Below are 9,342 nucleotides of genomic sequence, written 5' to 3'. Positions count from 1 at the left end.
GACGTCTCTCCCATAGATCCGAGGAACGGCGCGGCAGAGGTCTGCAGCGGTCGGGAATCAGGAGCGGGGATAGTAAGTATTAATTTTTTTTTCTTTCTCTTTCAGCGGCGCTACTCTACAGGGGGCACAAACGGCGTAACTGACCACGCCCCCGTATGAAGCCACGCCCCTATTTTTTGCCCGGGGCGCCACAACGGTTAGAAACGGCCCTGGTTCCAAAACAAGGCAATCGGGAAGCTCAGTGGAGAGCCAATCGGAGCATGCCACGTCATCGTCCCTCAATTACGAGCGGCTAAATAAATAGTAAAAACAAACAAACAGAGCAGCATATGCTGTGTGGGAAGACAGCTTGGCAAGTGATCCTTATCCTAGAATAGTTCCTGCAACCAGAAACTCCAACTTTATTTTTTTCATACTGTGCCAATAGACGTACTAGATTTTCTCTTTTTTTACCAACATTTTCATTGATTTTTAATGAAAAGGGGATTCCTCCCAAGAAGCTCAGGAGACACCAGCCTGCCCCTGCTCTTAGAGCCCTAGAATTGTGGGGCCCTGGGGCAGCTGCCCAGTGTGCCTATCCGTTCAGCTGGCCCTGGACATTTGATGCAGCGCTGTACACTGAGGAGATCATGACACAAACAATTAACATACAATGGCATGAAACAGAAAGTAAAGATGGTCCTGCCCCAATGAGCTTACGATCTAAGAGGTGTGGGGAATACATAAGTAGCGGAATAACATTTTGCAGCTGGTGATTGGGACAGTGTGTGTGTGGCTACTGTACGGTAGTGTTATCAGCCCCCACTGGCTACTGGTGTTCCTGTGCGACTACTGGTGCTGGGGGATAGTTAGAATGAAGTAAAAGCTGTAGGCATGAAACCTGATTCACAGGTAGCGGCTAAAAGAAAGACAGTTGTTAAGGCAATATCGTGTAAACTTGGAGCTTCCACAGAACACGGAATAAATATTAATTATGTAAGCTATTTGTACAGCACACACACATTCACATCAGTCCCTCCGTCAGTGGAGCTCACGCACTATGGAGGTCATTCCGACCCGATCGCTCGCTGCAGTTTATGGCAGTGCAGCGATCGGGTCGGAATTGCACATGCGCCGGCGCATGCCAGACAGCCGAAGGCCGTTGTTTCCCTGCGATCGCCTCTGCCTGACTGACAGGCAGAGGCGGTCGCTGGGCGGGAGGGGGCGGCACGGCGGCGCTTGGCCGCCGTTATGAGGGCGCGGTCTGGCCAACGCAGGTGTGGCCAGACCATGTGGGGGGCGGGCCGCAGCGACTGCGTGATGTTTGGGCGGCACTGACATGCAGGGCGGAAAAGCCCTGTGCTGGGCATCCCCCCGCATGTCTATTATCATGATCGTAGCCCTGCAAAATTTAGCAGGGTTACGATCAACTCGGAATGACCCCCTATATTCCATGGACACTGGGTTGAGTCTGAACCGTACTATTGCTGGATGCTCGTCTGTGGCTTTATGCCCCTGCGTACATCTGTGCGGCTGAATCTGCAAGGACTGAGACGCCCACTATTATCATCTGTGCGTCTTTATACTCCAACATCGGTCGCACTATCGAAACTCGGACCAACCCTGCGGCAGCTGCAGTTTCTCCATCAGAGTATGGCCCATCCGAGGGCGGGAAAATGCGGGCAATAATCCGTGAAAGTGCGTCCAGAGACTGGTAGCCAGTCAGCTTTTACCGTAGGCCTTCTCCTGGAACACAATGGGATCAATACTTCTTGTTGGATGTCATTCTTGCCTGCACAGCCTCTGCGTGGAACAGGCAAATAAGGGAATAATATTTATATTGCATTGTGTAACTCAATAAACAGCAAATTAACCAGAACATTCCGGTATCTAACAAGAGGCCATTGTGCGAGAAGAATGTCTGACTGGCAGCGTTACATTCTCAGTATGGGCTGCACAAACAGACCACGTCCCTGTCACTGCCGCCGTGGCATGAGGGACAGACACAAGACCTCTTCTAATCACTCTGTCCTCTACGTGTCACCTTTTTTGTCTATAACGAGCAGCAGGGGGGAGCGTAAATAGACATCTCTCAGACAAGGAAGAGAGCAATGCAGTCACTGCTGGGGAAGTGTATCAAATCTCTGAGAGAGAGAACGTGGAGAGAGATCAACTACCAGCCAATCAGCTCCTAACTGTAATTTTTCAAACACAGCCTGTAACATGGCAGGAGTTAGTTGGCTAGTACTTTATCTCTCTCTGAAGGTGGGTACACACTGGAAGATATATCTGCCGATCAATTGATCTGCAGATCTATGGACGGATCGGGCAGTGTGTTGTGCATACACACTGCCCGATTCGTCGGGGACTGACGTCATGAACTGGGCGGGTGTGTCAATCACCGCTGACTGCCGCAGCATGTGTACGGGCGGTCAGCCGACCCCCCGTACACACACAGTGACACGCCAATATATCGGTAGATATATCGGCCGTTGGCTGTGCTGCGGGGCCGACGCAATACATCTGTGAACGACGGAGTTCACAGATGTATCGCTCGTACACACTGGCCTTCGGACCCGCGATATATCGGCCGTTCAAGAGAATTGCCGATATATCGGCCAGTGTGTACCCACCTTTAGGTTTGATACATCTCCCCCAAAGTATGAAAATAAAGGTAGGATCACTAATGAGAGGAAGAGATGATTTGCGTGATACAACAGCAGACTTCCTAATACGTGGATTTGGGGATAGTCACCTGCAGGAGGGAAGTAGAGACAGACTGTAGCGGGGAGGTCAAAGTCTTAGTAGAGATAGGTGTTGGCTACAATAGGTGGTGGAATAAGATTAAGCTCCTGGAATTAAACACTACAGAATCCTGTTTTATTTGGATATAATAACCACCATAAAGGTGATTTCCATTACTCATTGTCAGTAGCGGTACCATATACAGGGAGAAATTGCTGGAAAGGCAGCCGGGAATACAGGGCATGTGCAGAAGGTAGTGAAGACTCTGGAACATGTGTGTACGGGGGGTGGGGCATGTGCCCCGCGCTCCTGGATTTGAGGAGGCGCAGAGTGTCCTTCTCTTGTGCGCTGCAAGGCCGGATTAAGGCAGGGGCGACTATCCCGGGAACCCCACACATTAGAGGTCGCCACACAGTCCATTGTCAAATGGAGGAGTCTCCCTCCAGAGCTCAGCTGTTCAGTAATGGCGGCCGATGAGAGCTCCTCTATGCACAATCAGTCTCGTGGGATGGTGAAGGGGAATTCCGAGAGACAGTGACTGTGTGTTTCGGCACGCTGTCCCTACTCCAGTGAAGTCCTTGCTGCAGCGCTATGAGTGACGGCAACCGGCCGGGATGTGTGTCTCTGTGTGTGTCTATTGCAGGGAGTCTCTCTTGAGGGCAGATGGGGGCTTTGCCAGCAATGTAAGTAGTGGGCGCCCTGTGGGGCGGGTAGACATGACACACAGACTGCTGTATAGACACTGAGGGGTGGGGGGAGCTGTGTTTGGGGAATGTGCCAAATTACTGCCTTGCCCCAGATGACAAAAAATCCTAGTTTTGGCCCTGCTACAGCCCCCAATTCACCCCTTCACTAGTCAGCCAATCAGAAGCGGCCAGCACGGGGAGGAACTTGTGATTGGCTATGATCGTTTTATCACTTCAGACAGCGGTGGCGATGTATCAAACCTTGGAAAGAGATAAAGTACCAACCAATCAGCTCCTAACTGCCATGTTACCGGCTGTGTTTGAAAAATGACAGTTAGGAGCTGATTGGCTGGTACTTTATCTCCGGCGACTTTATCTCCATCCAAGGCTTAGTAAATAGGCCCCAAAGAGAGAGAAATTCAAGATTAATCTGATCCAAAAGCGGCGCTGACACAGCCGGATAACCGCCGCAAATCCGGAGAATCGCTATAAAGCAATGTGACTTTTATGCAAGTCTTGGTAAAGGTTGAATAACAGCAGATAATGAGCCTTGCAGAACTATAAGCGTGGGGTACGGAAATAGAGGGATCCACTTACTGGCAGCGTGGACTGGAAAAATACTTGTGGCGAAGGACAAAAAAATGTGAAGTGGGTCAGGGGAGCTGTGACTCTTATACTGGTTTCCACTCACTGGTGACTCATTGCTACAAGTAATGCAGCACAGCTGCCGTTCCAGAGCTCCAAATAACAGTACTGCAGCCATCGCAGCTGCCTCACACAATGGGGGTAATTCCAAGTTGATCGCAGCAGGATTTTTGATAGCAATTGGGCAAAACCATGTGCACTGCAGGGGAGGCAGATATAACATTTGCAGAGAGAGTAAGATTTGGGTGGGTTATTTTGTTTCTGTGCAGGGTAAATACTGGCTGCTTTCTTTTTACACTGCAATTTAGATTGCAGATTGAACACACCCCACCCAAATCTAACTCTCTCTGTACATGTTATATCTGCCTCCCCTGCAGTGCACATGGTTTTGCCAAACTGCTAAAAAATGTCCTGCTGCGATCAACTTGGAATTACCCCCAATGACCATAGCGTAGAATCCGCCAGGCTGCAGTGTGTGACTGCCCCCTGGCAACCAACAGGTGAATTACACCTCTGAGCAGAGAAAGGAGCAGGAAGCTGGGGAGTGAGGGACTCACTAGGAAAATACTCATTTATCAAGCACATCTTGTTTTTCTTAAATTAACTTTTTTTGCCGTATTTTCGGGAGAGTCACAGGGCCTAATTCAGTGTTGATCGTAGCAGCAAATTTGTTAGCAGTTGGGTAAAACCATGGGGGTCATTCCGAGTTGATCGCACGTAGCTGCATTTTGCAGCCCGTGCGATCATCTATACTCCGCCTATGGGGGTGTTTTTTTTTCCCATAGCAAGGCTGCGTTCGCTTGTGCAGCCCTGCTATGGGAAAAAACGTGTGCAGTTTGTAAGTAGGTCTAGACATACTTACCAGCTGCAACGTTTTCAGCCTGTTCGGTCCTGGCTCTGACGTCAAGCACCCGCCCTGGACACGCCTGCGTTTTTCTTACCACTCCCAGAAAACGGGTCTGACCGCTGTGTTGCCACCCAGGTACGCCCACCGCCTGTCTATTTTCAAGTGATCGCCGCTGCGATCGCTTTCTTCGTTACCTTCTTCGTTGCCCGGTGGTGCGTGCGCATCACGGCCCCCGCGCATGTGCAGTAGTGACCCGGTCGCAGCTGTGCGAGCGAAAGCACTCTGCGATCGGGTCGGAATGACCCTCATGTGCAGTGCAGGTGGGGCAGATGTAACATGTGCAGAGAGAGTTAGATTTGGGTGGGGTGTGCTCAAACTGAAATCTAAATTGCAGTGTAAAAATAAAGCAGCCAGTGTTTACCCTGCACAGAAACAAAATAACCCACCCAAATCTAACTCTCTCTGCACATGTTACATCTGCCCCACCTGCAGTGCACATGGTTTTGCCCATCTGCTAACAAATTTGCTGCTGTGATCAACTCTGAATTACCCCCACAATACGGCTGCAATTGTTGAAGCAAAGGTGGTCATTCCGAGTTGATCGCTCGCTAGCAGTTTTTAGCAGCCGTGCAAACGCTATGCCGCCTCCCACTGGGAGTGTATTTTAACTTAGCAGAAGTGCGAACGAAAGGATCGCAGAGCAGCTACAAAATCATTTTGTGCAGTTTCAGAGTAGCTCCAGACCTACTCAGCGCTTGCGATGACTTCAGACTGTTCAGTTCCTGTTTTGACGTCACAAACACGCCCTGCGTTCGCCCAGCCACGCCTGCGTTTTTCCTGGCACGCCTGCGTTTTTTTTCGAACACTCCCTGAAAACGGTCAGTTCACACCCAGACACTCCCATTTCATGTCAATCACTCTGCGGCCAACAGTGCGACTGAAAAGCTTCGCTAGACCTAGGGCCTAATTCTGAGTTGATCGCAGCAGCAAATATGTTAGTAGTTGGGCTAAACCATGTGCACTGCAGGGGAAACAGATATAACATGTGCAGAGAGAGTTAGATTTGGGTGGGGTTTGTTCAAACTGAAATCTAACTTGCAGTTTAAAACTAAAGCAGACAGTATTTACCCTGCACAGAAACAAAATAACCCACCCAAATCTAACTCTCTCTGCAAATGTTATATCTGTCCCCCCGCCCCCTGCAGTGCACATGATTTTGCCCAACTGCTAACAAACTTGCTGCTGCGATCAACTCAGAATTACCCCCCTTGTGTGAAACTACATCGGCCGTTGTGAAAGTACGTCGCGCATGCACATTGCGCCGCATACGCATGCGCAGAAGTGCCATTTTTTTGCATCATCGCTGCACAGTGAACATTTTCTGCTAGCGATCAACTCGGAAATGACCACCAAAGTCACTGGAAAACGGGCATTTTGAAATGCAACACCTTGCAAATTTCCGAGTACACAATATAAACCGCTGGCTATGTGAATCTGTGTCTTCACCATCTGCAGTAAAGCGTTTCGGAATAACACGCCAGAACATGCGAGATAGCTCTTCCCTCTAACGATACACTCTGGACATAAATTAGACTAAACCAAGCGGGATTAGCGGGGAAAGAAGAGACGACGAGTGAAGGCGTTCGCTCTAAGTGGCCATAGTCAGCATTTTGGAAATCACATTTTCGCTCTTTACATCATGCGCGTTTCCAGCCGAACCTGCGTGTGACGACGCTGCCGGCCAATTCCACAAATATGCCAATTTGAGAACTGCCACATGCGACGTACGGGGTCACTTTTGACACACGGGATTATTTAAATACTTTCAGCTGCCACCAGCAAAGACTTTCAACGTATTACGGATGTTACAGGCGTCTTTAGCTTTACCTGTCACACACACACTGCAATACTTAGAAAAATAGACAGGCGTGAGCCACACACAGGCTTGGAGTTCATAAGAACAACAGAATCAGAACTAAAATTAGGATTTTAATTTCAAGAATACTTCAGATCTTTGGTTACAAAAGGTTACAAAGATTATTAAGAATATTTTAAAAACACACACAGAATACAGCAATCTCAGTAAATGAAAAGGAAATAAAAACTTACAGAAACCTTAATTCACTTATACAAACGAATATTGGATACTTCTGCCATGGGGGACTTCACAGAAACTCAGGTCACCTCCAGCGTACTAGCTGTATCCCCAAGAGATCACAACTCCTATTTTCATGAGTGGGACAGATATAGGGGTAAATTTACTAAGATGGGCGTTTTATTTAAGATGGGATGTTGCCCATAGCAACCAATCAGATTTTATTTCTCATTTATCTAGCACCTTCTAGAAGATAATACCTGGAATCTGATTGGTTGCTATGGGCAACATCCCATCTTAACTAGAACTCCCATCTTAGTAAATATACTCCATAGTCTCCAGCTTCATCAGGCCCCCTCCTTTGGGATTTTTAACCACTTTCCTGCTGGACAAAACACCTACACCAGGTTTACATTCTGTTGGTGACAGAGAGAAGCACAGGAGAAGGGGAGGGGGTGTAGCCCAAAGGCATTGAAATCTCCTTCAAAGAGAGTGAGGTCTGGGAGGATTTCTACCTTGTCACCCATGGACAGCTTTATGACTAGCCAGGAAGTTTCGGCTCCGGTATCTAAACATGTGGACTCCTTTTACTTCCATCAGGTAATTGATCCAGCCATCTCCCTCTAATCAGTATTTATAACCTCTGGTCTGGTCCTTGCACATGTCATCTCAAACTTTATGGTCTGCAGATCTCTCCCAGCCTGGCCTATTGGGGTCAAATGCAGGATATAGCCTGTCAGCCATGTTGTCACATCTCGGCTGAAAAGAATACAAAATTATATATATATACAGTCACTTGAAAACATTATTGGTGATTATTCCTGCAGGTAATCACCACACCTTAGATCACATAGAATTTGTGATCCTCCTTCTGTATTCAAACGTGACACTGCGTTTCAGGCGGATTGTCTGGCTGTGGGACCAAAACACCGGACTGTGGGACTAATTCACATGAATGGTTTACATAGGAATCTCACGGTGCAGGACGTGTCTGGAGATATCACTCACAGTCCCCTGTCAGTCGCAGCATGAATAACACACCGCAGCATTGGGGGCGGAGAGGGGGTGTCACCTGCCACTGTTCTTCAAAACAAGGGTGTGTCATCCCCTTTTTGTAGGCGTGACAGGTCCGGGGTCCTGGGCCCCGGGTGTCTAGATCTGCCATTTCCTTGCAGCAGAGCAATTCCTTAGACGCCATGTTTTTTGCACGTCCGATTAGATAAACACCCCGTAAATGGCTGACACGTCTGAGCTTTCCCAACCACTCCCCATAAACACTTCATTTATACCTCCAAACAGTCACTTTATGTCAATTACTTTGTGACTTAATCCTTATTGCAAGTGACACCGCAGCGGCACTTTTGCGCATTGCGATGGCGGGGGTGTGGATAATTGTTCCATTGCGTGATAATCGCCCATTGCGTAAAACATGAATTAGGCATAAATGTACAAGGGGGGGCGGGAGATAAAGTATCACAGCAGACTGCAAGCTCATAGGCCCACTCCCTTCATTCATGTCCAACACTTCAGCTTTTTCTTAAGGCATGGGTTTATTCATCTATGTCTTATGTGAATCGCAGGAGTGAGAGGAGAGTGGGACAGTCTACAGTACAGGTGCCATTGTGTGCTCCAAGATCTAGTCTCCAGTACAGGTGCCATTGTGTGCACCAAGATCTAGTCTACAGTACAGGTGCCATTGTGTGCTCCAAGACCTAGTCTCCAGTACAGGTGCCATTGTGTGCTCCAAGATCTAGTCTACAGTACAGGTGCCATTGTGTGCTCCAAGATCTAGTCTCCAGTACAGGTGCCTTTGTGTGCTCCAAGATCTAGTCTCCAGTACAGGTGCCATTGTGTGCACCAAGACCTAGTCTCCAGTACAGGTGCCATTGTGTCACCAATATCTACTCTCCAGTACAGGTGCCATTGTGTGCTCCAAGATCTACTCTCCAGTACAGGTGCCATTGTGTGCTCCAAGATCTAGTCTCCAGTACAGGTGCCATTGTGTGCGCCAAGATCTAGTCTCCAGTACAGGTGCCATTGTGTGCTCCAAGATCTAGTCTCCAGTACAGGTGCCATTGTGTGCTCCAAGATCTAGTCTCCAGTAGAGGCTGGATGTGCAGAACCCCTTTCATGAACGTCTGAACTTCTGGAAAGGAGGCCAATTGTTTTTGAAAGAAAACTTATAAGGCCGAAATCTGGACCTTGATTGACCCCAATCTAAGGCCCGCATCCACACCAGCCTGCAGAAAATGGAGAAAACGTCCCAACTCAAATTCTTCCGTAGGAGCCTTCTTGGATTCACACCAAGACACATATTTTCTCCAAATACGGTGGTAATGTTTAGA

This window comes from Pseudophryne corroboree, chromosome 8, assembly GCF_028390025.1.
Source record: "Pseudophryne corroboree isolate aPseCor3 chromosome 8, aPseCor3.hap2, whole genome shotgun sequence".
Lineage (NCBI taxonomy): Eukaryota > Metazoa > Chordata > Amphibia > Anura > Myobatrachidae > Pseudophryne > Pseudophryne corroboree.
Note: the sequence above shows the minus strand (reverse complement) of the source record.